Source organism: Danio rerio, chromosome 14 (assembly GCF_052040795.2).
Source record: "Danio rerio strain M-AB ecotype USA chromosome 14, GRCz13ab, whole genome shotgun sequence".
NCBI classification, from domain to species: domain Eukaryota; kingdom Metazoa; phylum Chordata; class Actinopteri; order Cypriniformes; family Danionidae; genus Danio; species Danio rerio.
Genome location: NC_141034.1, coordinates 11,140,259 through 11,154,123, shown reverse-complemented (window position 1 = coordinate 11,154,123; position 13,865 = coordinate 11,140,259). Strand labels below are relative to the sequence as shown.

At 38.8% G+C, this 13,865-nt stretch overlaps 1 long non-coding RNA gene across 2 annotated transcripts in view; it reads right to left on the bottom strand.

The window, feature by feature from the left end:
* Positions 1-13,865, bottom strand: part of LOC147840776 (uncharacterized) — a 1,215,461-nt gene that overhangs the window by 1,183,061 nt on the left and 18,535 nt on the right. The window lies entirely within an intron of this gene.

The window sequence follows — 13,865 nt, the reverse complement described above, 5'->3', positions numbered from 1 at the left end:
TTCATCACATATTACCCCCCCAACCCCAAGGAAGTAGTACTCATTTATCCCAAAATTGTAAAGCTGAGGAGAAACTCCCACTTCTGGATTGGTCTTATTTGCTAGCCTGAAACAAAACACAAATGAATAAAGGGTTAAATACATTAGACAAAAATTTGAAATGGTAGAACATACAATAAATGTATACAATCATTTTAGAATGCTGTTATGATCGGTACGCTAAAACAACTGTGGCAAAGGATGTCCTCCAGATCAATCCATTTGTTTGGTTTTATCTCAAGGCGAGCATGGAAAACTTGGACTAGTTCTAACATTACTATTTGAAGTTGCGCATTTTCTAAATTGCCGTCTTTATATAAAGACTCCTATGTATTATGACTTCAGTATGGCTTCTTGTTTGAGGTAATGATCTTACGGTTTGACAGGTAATATCGCCAGATTTTCCATCTGATCCGCAGCATAGTGAAGATAAATGGAAAATTTTCTCACACCATTCTGAATACCAAAATCCCCAGAGACCACACCGTATCAGAATTGCCATGGTATTTTCCATGTAAGATGAACCCAGGAGGAATTAACATTATTTTCCCTGTAAAAAAAAAAGATAGTCAAGTTTTGCATTACTGTATACATTCAAACATATGGAATAATTAAAATCATTATTGGATTCACAACAGTCTCTGTCCAATTAAAACCAAAATTGTGTAATAATAAATAATAATAATAACAATAAGTTTAATAATGCAGTTCACCCAAAAACTGAAAAAAATGCTGTTTGAAAAAACGATGTTAATGGTTACAAGTTTTTAGCAAGTTATTTATTTTTTCAAAATATCCTCTATAGTGTTCAACAGAAGAGAGAAACTTGTAAAGATTTAAAAGTACTTGAAGGGTAGTAAACAATGAGTACATTTTGATTTTTGGGTGAACTATTCTGCAAGCGGCAAATGCAGATAATGATGTACTGTAGATTTCACTGTAGGACCTGTAGAAAGATTCCATCAGAATATTTCCGCACCCAAAGTCAATTAGTTTGACTTTGAATGTCTTGGTGTTGATGAGAGGCTTGGAGAGTTTGATGTCCTGGTCAAAAACTCTGTGCTGGGAGCACAAGAGCACCCAGCATGACTCTCCAGAAAATCATCCGAATCCTGTCACAGAGAAGGACACTCGAAGATCATGACGAAATGGTCACAGTAAACCTACCATCCCAGCAGTTGGATGATTTCTGGCTGTCTGCACCCTTTATTCACCAATGTAATGACGATCTCCAATGGAAGTTTTCATCTGTGTTGATGCTAAAAGATACACCTTTTTATTATTCGTAGATGTAATTTGTTTTTCAAATACAGTCATTCCTTCAGTGAACCAAATAAAAATCAGTTTTCAGTGGTGAAAAGCAGGGGTCTCCAAGCATTTTTGTAGCAAGGACTAGAGTTCGTATTGATCATTTTGTCACAGACCAGAGGGTGGGGGTATTCAAATATTTACAATTTACAAGAATTTGATTTACATGAAATTACATCTATATCACAAATGCATAATAAAGCAAAATTCAATTCACTACACTACCTGACAAAAGTCTTGTCATCGATCCCAGTTGTAAGAGCAACAAATAATAACTTGACTTCTAGTTGATCATTTTTCATTTTCAGATAAAAATTGAGCCCGCATGGACCTAAGAGTCTCCCAGAAATTATAATATAATTTCAGGACCGGGAGAGAAAGGCACAATTTCTGGGAGATTATCACTTGTTTGAGGGCATGTCTATGCATTTGCTGGAGACTTCAGAACTTTCGGGAGACTTGGGATGTCTGCTCATTACTCTTGAATACTTTTATGCTGCGTTCACACCAGACGTGGATGAAGCGTCAAGCGCGAGTGATGCAAAGACTGAATAGACGAGAATGAGACAATTCACTCAAGTTAAGGCAGATTTATACTTCTGCATCAAGCGCACACACATGCTTCAGTGTAGCCTCTGCGCGGTCGCATAGCCCTTGCCGTGGCTGACGGCAATGCTGACACGCACCTTTTAAAAAATGTAACTACACTCGACGCAGAAGTATAAATCACCAGACAACACCGGACAACAGTTCATCAAACTGGGCTCGGCTCAGTCAGAAGCACTGCTGAAAGATTCCATCATCCAGCTATAGTTTCTGAAATAGTTTATGAACTCACTGAGCTGGGAGCACCTCTGAATAGATCTAATGAATTCAGACACTGCTCCAAAGAAATCGACGCTGTAAATCAGCCTTCCTTAAACACATATCTCAATAAAATCCATGTTAGCCATTTAAAAGGTCACAAAACACTAAAACACATTTTTTGAGCTGTTGAAAGTTGTATATGTGTCACACACTGCTATAAACACTATTAGGACACATATATCTTACTAAAAAGTGTAAATTGGTTGTTTTTGTGTTATTTCAAGCAAATTCGTACTTCTTTTTTTTTTTTTTTTAACACTTTTATTGTTTCAGAAAGGTGTGATACATTCAAACTGTATAAGTAACCAAATACCAATCAAAGAATTCCCGCCCCATCCCGACATTCAAAATAAAAATTAAATATTAAAAAAAGGAATAGAATAAAAAAATGCATTCTCATGCGAAGAAAGTAATACAAAAACAAATAAATAGAAAATAAAGATTAACTAAAATAAACTTAAAGATAAAAATAAAAAGGGCAATTTTGTTAAAAATTTTAAATATATTAAAAAATAAATACCATTAAAACATTGACATTTCAACATATACATTCCAGTGAAAGTGTATTAAAGTTAGTCATTACAAACACAGTGTATTTTAACAGTCACATTGTTTGGGATTACTAGACAGTCAGTCCACTGTTATTTAAAAAATGAAGGAAGAAGTCCCAAATCTTGTAGAATATGTGCATTTTTTGTTTGATTGAATAAGTCAACCTATCCATTGCTTTACAGGAAGACATTTCCTTAATCCAGAGTGACAAAGATGGAGCATGAGTACTTTTCCAGTGAATGGCAATCAGGCGCTTTGCATGTAATAGACACAGATTTATAAACTTCTGTTCATATGACTTCAGGGATAAGGCAGGTGGGAAAAGACCAAGGATACAGATTTTAGGGCAAACAGGGATTTCTTTACCAATAGTTTTAGAGATTACACCAATTATTTCTTTCCAAAAGAATTGCAAGTGCTCACATTGCCAAACACAATGGAACAGTGTGCCCTTGTAAGTCAAACATTTTCCACAAATGTCCAGAATATTTCTATTAAATTTATTTAACATTTCTGGTGTTATATATGTTCTCATTACCCAATTATATTGTATTAATTTAAAACGGGTATTGATTGATAATGTTTGCGCTTGAAGACAACTTTCTTCCCATTCATTTTCTGTAATATCTATTTGAAAGTCTTCAATCCAAGCCAGTCTTTTATGATTTGTAGATTCTTTGGAAGCATTAACAAATTTGCTATATAGTGTAGAAATTTTTTATTTGGCACTGGGATCTTTAACTGCAATTTCTTCTAAACTACTTAGGGTCGGGCACTGATATGAATGATTTTTAGATCTTATAAAATTGCGGATCTGAAGATACTTAAAAAAATGAGACTGAGGAATTTTATATCTTTCCTTTAAGGTTTCAAAGGACATCAATATATTATCTTCATAAAGATCTGATATCTTTTGCAAGCCTTTCTGGAACCACAGCTTAAAACCCTTGTCTGATTTCCCTGGTACGAATAATGCATTACCCCAAATGGGAGAGAATTTAGAAAGTACTGGGGTTGCTCCCAGCTCAACCTGTGACTCATGCCATGATAAAATAGTGGCTCTCACAAATGGGTTAGATGTATTTTGTTTGAGTTTCTTTAAAGAATCAGAGTATAAATATGTGTCAAGACTCAAATTGCCTGTACATTTTCTTTCAATCTGTATCCATGGAATGCAAGGTGAGCCTGCAAACCAATAACATGCAGATCTTAGCTGAGCTGCCTTAAAATACCAAAAAAAGATTAGGGAGTCGCAGCCCACCTCGTTCATAAGGAAGATACAGGAGTGATAAGCGAAGCCTTGAGCGTCTATTATTCCAAATAAATTAAATAAATGCCTTTTTCATATTTGAGAAAAAGGAAGGAGGAGGGGTCAGGGGGATTGACTGAAACAAATATAGAAATTTAGGGAGAATATTCATTTTAATGGTATTCACCCTTCCAATAGTAGTGAGAGGAAGAGACATCCATCTGTTCAAACTTTCGTTTACCTGAGTTATCAGAGGAGTATAATTGGCTGAGATAAGATTTTTTACCTGTGGAGTAACTTTGATTCCCAAATATCTAAATCCGTCTACAGAAGTTTCATAAGGGTGTTGTATTACTGGATTTTGTCTCTCCTGTTCATTAAGAAAGAGGATAGATGACTTTGAATAGTTAACTTTATAACCTGAAAATTTTCCAAATTTATTAATCAATTTGTTAAGATTTGGTATTGAATCTTTAAGTTTTGTTAAAAATAAAACAATATCGTCTGCGTATAGAGATATCCGATGCTCTACACCTGCAATTTCAATTCCCTTTATAGATGGGTGAGTTCTAATTGCTATTGCCAAAGGTTCCAAAGTCATTACAAATAATAAAGGAGAAAGTGGACAGCCTTGACGTGTGCCACGATATAGATTAAATGGTTTGGAGATTAAGTTATTGGTAATTACTTCTGCAGTTGGATTCTGATACAAGGTCTTAACCCACTGGCAAAAATTCTGTCCACATCCAAAACGGCTGAGTATGTCAAATAAATAGGACCATTCGACTCTGTCAAATGCTTTTTCTGCATCTAACGATAAAATACCTGTATCTTTAGAGCCATCCATCTCATGAACGATATTTAGTACTCGCCTGATGTTATGAAAGGCCTGTCTGTTTCGAACAAAGCCATTTTGGTCCATTCCTATTAGGGACGGTAGATGAGCTTCCAATCGAAGGGCTAAAATCTTGGCTATAATTTTGGCATCGGAGTTCATTACCGAAATTGGCCTATATGATTCACATCTGTCTAAGGGTTTATGAATGAGTGTTATTAATGCAGCTCTTAGAGAAGGAGGAAGAAAGCCCTCCAACATCGACTCTTCATACATTTCTAACAAAGGAACTGCTAATTTATCTTTAAAGGCTTTATATATATCAATTGGTATCCCGTCTAGTCCAGCTGTTTTACCACTTTTCATATTCACAATAGCATTTAAAATTTCTTTAGTAGTTAGAGGTTCCTCCAGTTCTTTTTTGGCTTTAATGCTTATAGAGGGAATCAAAAGATCATCTAAAAATAAAGTTTGGTCCATGCTGCATTCTGATGATTCTGTATTGTATAGCACTTGGAAGAATTTGGAAAAAGTTTCATTAATCTCATCTGGGTCTGAAGTCAGATTACCAGCTGTTGTATAAATATTATGTATAGCTTTTCTTGATTGTAATTGTTTTATCTGCCAAGACAAAAGTCTACTTGCCTTTTCTCCATACTCATAAAATGTTTGTTTAAGACGGATTAAACTGGCTTCAGCTTTTGTTGCAGATATTTCATTATATTTTGCTCTTAGAATAAGCAGTTCCTGTTTAAGTATGTTGGAATTTGACAAATCTGAATATATATCTTCTTCTAATTTCCGAATTCTTTCTTCTAAATTTTGTAATTCCATTTTCCTTTTTCTATTGACAGAGCATGTGTAGCTTATCATTTGGCCCCTTATATAAGCCTTAAAGGCTTCCCATCTTATATATGCAGATGTTTCTTTCAGATTAGTTTTAAAAAATAAATCAATTTGAGTACCAATGAACTCCATAAATTTTGGATCATGAAGCCATCTTGGATGAAATCTCCATCTACAAGGCCCTTTTATAATTTTTGAAACATTATATACAAGTTTTACTGGACCATGGTCTGAAATTACAATAGACTCATATAGGAGCAGTCAACAATCTGATGGAATAAATTATTGGAGATTAAAAATAGTCTATTCGTGAATATGATTTTAATGATGAACTATAACATGAATTTTCAGTTTTGCTTGGATATTTTCTCCTCCATGGATCACATAAATCAAGTTCCTCTATAAAACTATTAAGTTTTTTCCTACTTTGTGTGTGAGCCATCTCTTTACTATTGTATCGATCTAAATGTGGGTTTAATGTCACATTAAAATCTCCTCCTATAATTAAATAGCCAGGTTGAGAGGCCAAGATTAAGAACAAATTCTCAAAAAAATCTGGACTGTCAAGAGTTGGGTCCATACACATTTACAAGGGTAATATTATTATCTATAAGAAAGCCTTGAACAATTGAATATCTGCCAAATTTATCTGCAATCACCTTTGACACTTTAAATGGAATGGCTTTGTGTATCAGAATTAATACACCCCTTGAGTTAGATGCATATGAAGCAGAGATTACTTCACCTGGCCATCTTCTACGTACTTTTAGTAATTCGTTAGACAGAAGATGGGTTTCTTGTAGAAATACAATAGATGCTTTAAATGTTTTAAGTCTAGTCATGACTTGTTTTAACTTTGAAAGTTTACCCAACCCCCTAACATTCCAGGATATAAATGTTAACTGAGATTCACTTGACATACTTAGGAATATTACATGTCCATATGTCCATAATCATAATGCAAAAATTTGATAAAAGAAATAAATACAAAAAAAAAAGAAAAAAAATTGCCCATTAAAGAAAAAGAAAAAAGAAAAGGAAAAAAAAACAGGGGGAAAAAAGAGAAAAGAAAACCCTTAACAAACCGGCGTTTACCCCATTTGAACAGAACCAGCCGGTATCTATCTCTTTCCCATCATATTGCAAAGATTCTTCAACAGGCCTGGATGGTCGTATTACTAGGAACACATCCTTGGCTAGCAATAAAAGAGTCATTGGACATTGCCCTACCCACAGACAACCTAATGAAATAGAACATCAAGAATAATCAAACATTTTCTTCAAACACTCATTGAACTGACTTGCATTTAAATATAGGCCTAGGTTATTTGTTTTTAACCGGCCATTATACAGTAGGTGAATAATTGTCACGTTAGGTGTTCGCGGTTAATTACCTTGATTTATGATAATAGCTTTGAAAAATAAAACAGTTGAACATTCAGCCAACTGTTTAAAATTTGTCTTTACTCTCCTGATGTTTCTCCGAATTCTTCAATACACTTCTGTACATCCTCTGGCGTCTCACAGATCCTCCACTGGCCCTTACGCATGAAGCTCAGTTTGGCAGGATACATAAATCTGTAAGGAATGTTCAGTACCTGAAGTCGTTTCTTCACATCATCAAATTGCTTTCATTGTTTCCTCACCGCTACCGAGAAGTCCGGGAAAAACATCACCTTGTGCTCCTGAAATTTCACAATTCCCATCTCTCTGGCAGCCTGTATCACTCTCTGTCGGTCACGAAAGTTGAGGAATTTCATGATCAGTATTCGCGGGTATTGCTGAGGCTTTGCCTGGAGCCTGCCGATTCTGTGCGCTCTTTCAATAATCACTGGACTCGGGAAAGTAGATGCTCCAAACACATCAGTAAGCCACTTTTCTAGAAAGTTTGCCGCGTCCGTGACTTCCGCTTTTTCGGGTAGGTTGACTAGGCGGAGATTGCAACGGCGATTACGGTTTTCTAAGTCATCCAGGTCCGCGCTGAGTGTTACAACTCGGCTTTCCAGAGTTTTCACAGTTTTTTGTAGCTTATCCACATTATCCTCGGTATCACTAATTCGATGTTCAGCCTCTGCTAATCTGCCGCCAAATTCGGAGATTTCATTTTTAATTCCTTGAATAGCATTCAGAACGCCTTCAAATAGAGATGTGAAAAAGTGTTTCATGTCTGCGAGAGCCTTCATTACATCGTTTTCCTCGTTGTTCGTTGTAGCTTCACTTGTTAGCTTGGCGCTACCGTTAGCTTCGTCACCGTCAGGACTTTCCTCTGGATTCTTCCTTGTATTTCTTCGATTTGCCATGGCGAAGCAATTTTTTTTTGTGACCGCAATTGAACTCGGAGGCTATTTCGTCAGTTTAATATCTAAAAGTTTCTTAAAGTTTAAATTCTGGCCGTCTGTGGTAAGAGCGTTGAGTTGCACGTCTGTCTAGCTCGTCGCCATGTAGGAACCCCCAAATTCGTACTTCTGGTTTGAAACGAATTTTTGAAGCTGCGTCACGGTCATGACATAATAGCATTGTATTCCAGCGTGCAGACTGGACGTCTGTGCCAGAGTGTGTCTTATTACGTCTCAGAGTGTGCTGCATTAATGCATGAGTAAGGCTTGGTTCAAACCAATCCACGCTCTATTGTGCAACTTCATTAATATTCATTACTGTCACAGTGTTTACACGACAGACACCACGTTGTATTGGCAAAATAAGCGTGAAGTGTTGCTTTTATAGTTTGCTGCAGTTAAGTTTTGTTTTCATTTTCTCTCTGTGAGAGCTCAGACTCACGTGTGGATTAACAGTGTAAGCGACGCTCGACAACAATAACTTGTGTCTAAGGAGGAACATTGTTTACCTGAGAGCTGTTCTCATCTGCAAACGCTGAGATCCGGATTCGCTTGTAGTCTTCTCTTAATAAAGACGTGGCTCTAGTTGCTGGTGATTGTCCTGTCTCTACAGATTTGGTAAATGAGCGACCAGTGCTCTTTGTTTATTCAGTTTGTTCAAAGCGAACTAACTATTACACAGAGTGTAAACATGTTAGCACCACAACCAAACTATTACCGTCGTGTGGGATTTTCACCGCATTTTGTGACTGGAATAACAGACGCAGCTTTCTGACACTACCTGCCGTGTGCATCTAAGTTTCCGGGAAATGCGGAGGGTTTTTTTTCTCTCATTCGACGTGCGGTATCAAACATTGCATGAAAAATACATGCTTAGAGCAGTTCCTCGAATCAAATATCTCGTTTGTCACGAGGGGCATGATAGAATTCCCTGAATGAAAGAGCCAAACTGCAGTTAAAGTCCACCATTCAATAATTTGGCAAATAATTCGACTACAGATGTCAATGTAAACACCATTACTTTCTCCTGTGTGTGTGTGTGTTTTGACTCTGAATCTCGCGCATGCCCAAATAGACACTCTCACACCATCCCACTTTAGTTCCTCCGACACTTCCCCTAAATAGAGCTGGACACGCCCACTTTTCTGATTTTTTCCAAAGTAGAGGTGTGAAAACACCCTGCTGAAATGAGGAGGTTTCATGGCCCTTTAATATAGAAACTAAAGTCACTGGGCAGACAGATGCCCTGCCCATGACATGAAACTGTGTCTATTGTGAAGTGACTGTTTCAAATTGTTCATTTTCTATTTACACCTGAATAGTGCAATTTATTTGTGAGTTTCGCACAGTTGCTCAGTGGTTTGAAGGGATCCACTGCATATGCTGAAGTAGTTGGTGTTTCATTTCTCTGTGGCGACCTCTGAAATAGATGCTAAACCAAAGGAGAATTAATGAATGAATAGTATTTTTTTCACTCTTGTTGAAATACATTTTTTGGCAAGTAATGGTACTGTGTAATGTTAAGATCTCAGGACCATGTGATTTCCCTGATTGGAGTCACCTGTGGACAGCTTATAATGAGACTCTTTAAGCTGCTGTCACACTGGGCTTTTATTTAGACTTCTATTTATATGCACGCGAATGCGTCAGACCGGAAACACAGGGTCATGCGTCAAGTTTCGCAAGTTGCTGAGGTGCAAACTTCAAGCTTGGTGAACTCTGACCTGCGAAATCACATAACTAGACTGCGTGAGACAAATCGAGGATTAAAACATGACCTCTCTGGACAGAAATTTAAAATATGGAGCAATCGCTCGCTTTTTTAATGTCTAATCATCTTGTTTAATCCCGCCACTTTTAGCAGAGCCGTATGACAGATTTTCACAAACTTAAACTGTGGTGTGACCGCAGCTATAGGCATGCGGGAAAGAGATGCGAGCGCCAAGGTGGTGAGTTGTGGGTTGGGCTGTCTCTCGAGAGCAATTTGCCCTCCGGAGATGAAGATAGCTAGTCAGACAGGGCTTTATATGTGAGATAGTCGATTTGGCGGGTGTGTGTGTGTTGGGGGGGCGGGGGGGGGTGTCTCGGTAATCCTGCTGCTGTGATCCGTCAGGGCCATATGCATCTCCAAAAAATTGGCGGTATAAGAAGCGAATGCCATCTGAAGAAGTTTGTAAAGGGGATAAGGAAGAGTTCAGCAAAGCAGTAAATTCCTCTGTTAAACTTCACCATGACTTCTCCAGCTTTGACACGAGCACCTCTGCTGTTAAAGGAACATGTGCTGTCACCATATTGGATGCCTCGAGGTCTTGGCCTGGGGCCTCGTGGTCTGTACTACTGCCAGGTTTTTTATTTCTGCCCATTCCTGCATTTGCTTCACTCCCTGATCATTAACGACACTTTAAATTGTGTCGAATATAAGAAATGACTGCTGCAAATGAATCAAACTAAATAAAGAGTCGGAGCATGGACAACATGCGACCTCTCGCTACATAGTGAAACCGGAAGTCTCTGTGGCAATAAATACTTAAGGACCGATCTTCCCTATACGCAACCCATACCGCCGAAACACTAGGGGACGGCCCTTGCTCCTAAATGTGATCTGTTCTGTGCTTTATTTTATTTAGACATGAAAACACTTTGAAATAAATATGAAACGGCACAATTCCCTTTCTTTTTTTATTATAGGCACTGTCGCCACTCCTCAATCCTGCAATCCTCAAAACAGCCATAAAGCGCTGCGCAACTGTCAGCTGAAGTCCTCCATAGTGATAAATAGATGCTGTCTCCCTAATGGATATCTGCCCGCTCTGGTCCGTTCTGGCTGCCCAGTTTATTCTGCAAATCCTCCATCAGTGACAAAATGCTTTACAGTGCCCAAACCAATGACTGTAAAAAATATGGACGATGCGACAGCCCCTTTTCCCATTGAACGTCTTGAGGGTCAAAACGCCTGCTTGACGGGCTCAAACTGTCGCAAAAGACTGCTGAAATTGGAGCCTTGACATGCGCAGAAGGACTGTCTGATGGAGCCAGAGGAGGAGCCGCGAAAATGAGCGGAGTCGAGCTTCCAACCAAACGCTTTATGTAAAATCAACCACGCCCCTCGAACTTCTCAGCATGCGTTTGCTGTCATATCAACACAAATGGATGTAATGACGTTAACAAATATGAGGGTTTTATATATTCAATCGCGCCAGCTCCGGGCCGCAGCGCACATAACCTACTCGCGGCGTCGCGGGCTGATTCCGGCTCGCATGCGGCAGCGCCGGCTTGCTCGGCCGCCGCATCTGGCTCGATTGACTCGGGCTGGAATCGGGCAGTGAGTCCAGGCATCCGGAGTAGGTCCAGCAGAGGTAGTCAGTCTGAGCTCTGAGGGGTAAGTCTCTGGAAGGCGAGAATCTAGCCGGAACTGGCCCGAGTGTATTTTGCTATCTGGGTGGCTAGGCGTGTATCAGCAAACTAATAAAGCCCGAAAAAAGCCCTGACCTTAGCGAATAAACAGTGTTGCACCAGGATCATGTATGTCAGAAACTGTAGTTTACTGCTGAACTCATTTTGTCATGGTAAAATAACACAGAAATCGAATAATAACACTTCAGTCTCCTGCCGACGCTCAGACGCGCTGCTTTGAGAAATTGTCTATCACCGCTGTCAATCACGATGACACGCCCAGCAATAAATTACTGCTAAAAACAAACTGTTTACAAAAATGAAGATCTGCTCCTATTTCAGCACAATAACCAGTGCCTTAATCGACCAGAACCATCTTTCGGGACATTTTATTGCAAGTGTAATAAATTTTTTTATTTGGGCTCAAGTCTCCTTTATTAACACGGAGGAGGCGGGCTTTATGACTTGTACTGCAGCCAGCCCCCAAGGGGCGATCTAACGGCCGAGACCTCAACTCAAACGCAGGCTTGCGGCACACTTGGCCCAAACATCTCTCCTTCTACTGTACTGCCAGAGCATATGGTATAACTCTTCCGTCACCTGGTGGTAGTGCCCAGAACTTACCAGTGGCCGAACGTCTCTCCTTCTACTGTCCTGTCAGATCATATGGTATCGCTCTTCCAACACCTGGTGGTAGTTCCAGGAACTGCACTGTATTCTTCGATCAGCTTCTTGAACTTACCTTTTAAGGATATATTTGTGGCCGAACGTCTCTCCTTCTACTGTCCTGTCAGATCATATGGTATCGCTCTTCCAACACCTGGTGGTAGTTCCAGGAACTGCACTGTATTCTTCGATCAGCTTCTTGAACTTACCTTTTAAGGATATATTTGTGTTTTTGAAGAAGAATAAATTTGTGTTTCACCTGCAATTGAATCTGTGATCTTTATCCTGACAGGAAGAGGTGTAATCTGTAAATTAAAGTGAGGTCTGAGCTGAACCCAGATCTTAACTTTAATATTTTTAGAATACTTTGATGGTGAAAACAGCATGGGCAGGCACAAAAGGGATGTGAGTGAGGAAGTGCCACATGAAGCCTCCTCAACCCTTAACCAAGCAGGAAGATCATCATTAAAAAGGCACCAGAATAGCAATGTTTCAAATAACTGCAGACCAGTAATAAAACAGGAAATTTGGTAATGCTAATCCACCCAACTCCTTACTTTTTGGTATTATGTAGATTTGGTGAAGTATGTTCACAGCTTTATTTGATCTGTATACAAATTCTGTGATCTTGCGAGCAATCAGTTTCAGATTGGTCACTTCCCGGCATTCTTTTAGAGCAGCTGTTACCACTAGATTTAAGGTGTGAGCCATACACCTAATGTGCCTATCAGCCATTGCCTTAACCATGTGTGATGGGGCGACGTATGGGCTTGGCACTACATTTCCCATAAGTCCGTAGCAGAGCGTAACGTAGCATAATAGGTGTCAGTACGCGCTATAATACAACGCACAATAGCATAGCGTGCTTTTGGTTGTCATTCATTGAGGCTACAAACAAGCGGGTACCAAGCTCAGGTAATTTGTTCTCTAACTATTATGGTAATTGTGACTATGCATGTTCATTGTGTCAGGAGAGCTGTTGTTAATTTGATGTCGTCATTTTAAGTTTGATTGCATGCATTTAGAACAATATGTTGTTAGATCAGCTCTGTGTAGCGGAGGATATAAAGTGGACTCACGCATGGGATTTATTGCGAGGTAAGAAATGCGAGAAGAAAGGCGGGGTAAACAGTTGTTTTATTCTGTTGTGTTTCAGAATCCCACCCGTGTTAATGGTGATTGGCCTGGTGACACAGTCGGCAGATTTTAACTGATATGCTACTTGTGTGAATTACATTCAAAAGGTAAAAGCAATTTAAAATGCTACTTACTGTAATATTTACTATTAATAATGTGATTATTTAAATAAAATGGTTTTATAGGTTCTCAAAGAAGAAACTCTGGGTTGGGTTTTAATTCATTTCGGTTAGATCCAGTTATGTAAGGTATTTAAATTTTATCCAAAGCCATTTTAATGCAGATTTAATATTCCCAAAGATTTATTAAGTCGTTTTTGTGTTACAGGACTAGCACGACTATTGTTACTATTTTTGTTTGTTGATTTAGGTGAAAGGCCCTGTTTGTTGTGTACAAATATTATTGGAACTTTTTTCTTTTTGTTTGTTTTGTTACTCCCCTTGTGTTTTAAAGGGCAGCCGCTCTGTCTCCTCCGTGGGTGTGAATGGAACTGGTGAGGTGGTGGGACCTTTTAACGGTTTGTGGTAATTTGTGTATATTTTTGGAGTGCTGTGGTTGCTATAGTGTGATTGCTGTGCTACTGGGAGTTAAGAGCTACTCATTGGTTGCATCTTCTCACACTTCGTCCTGCCCCGTT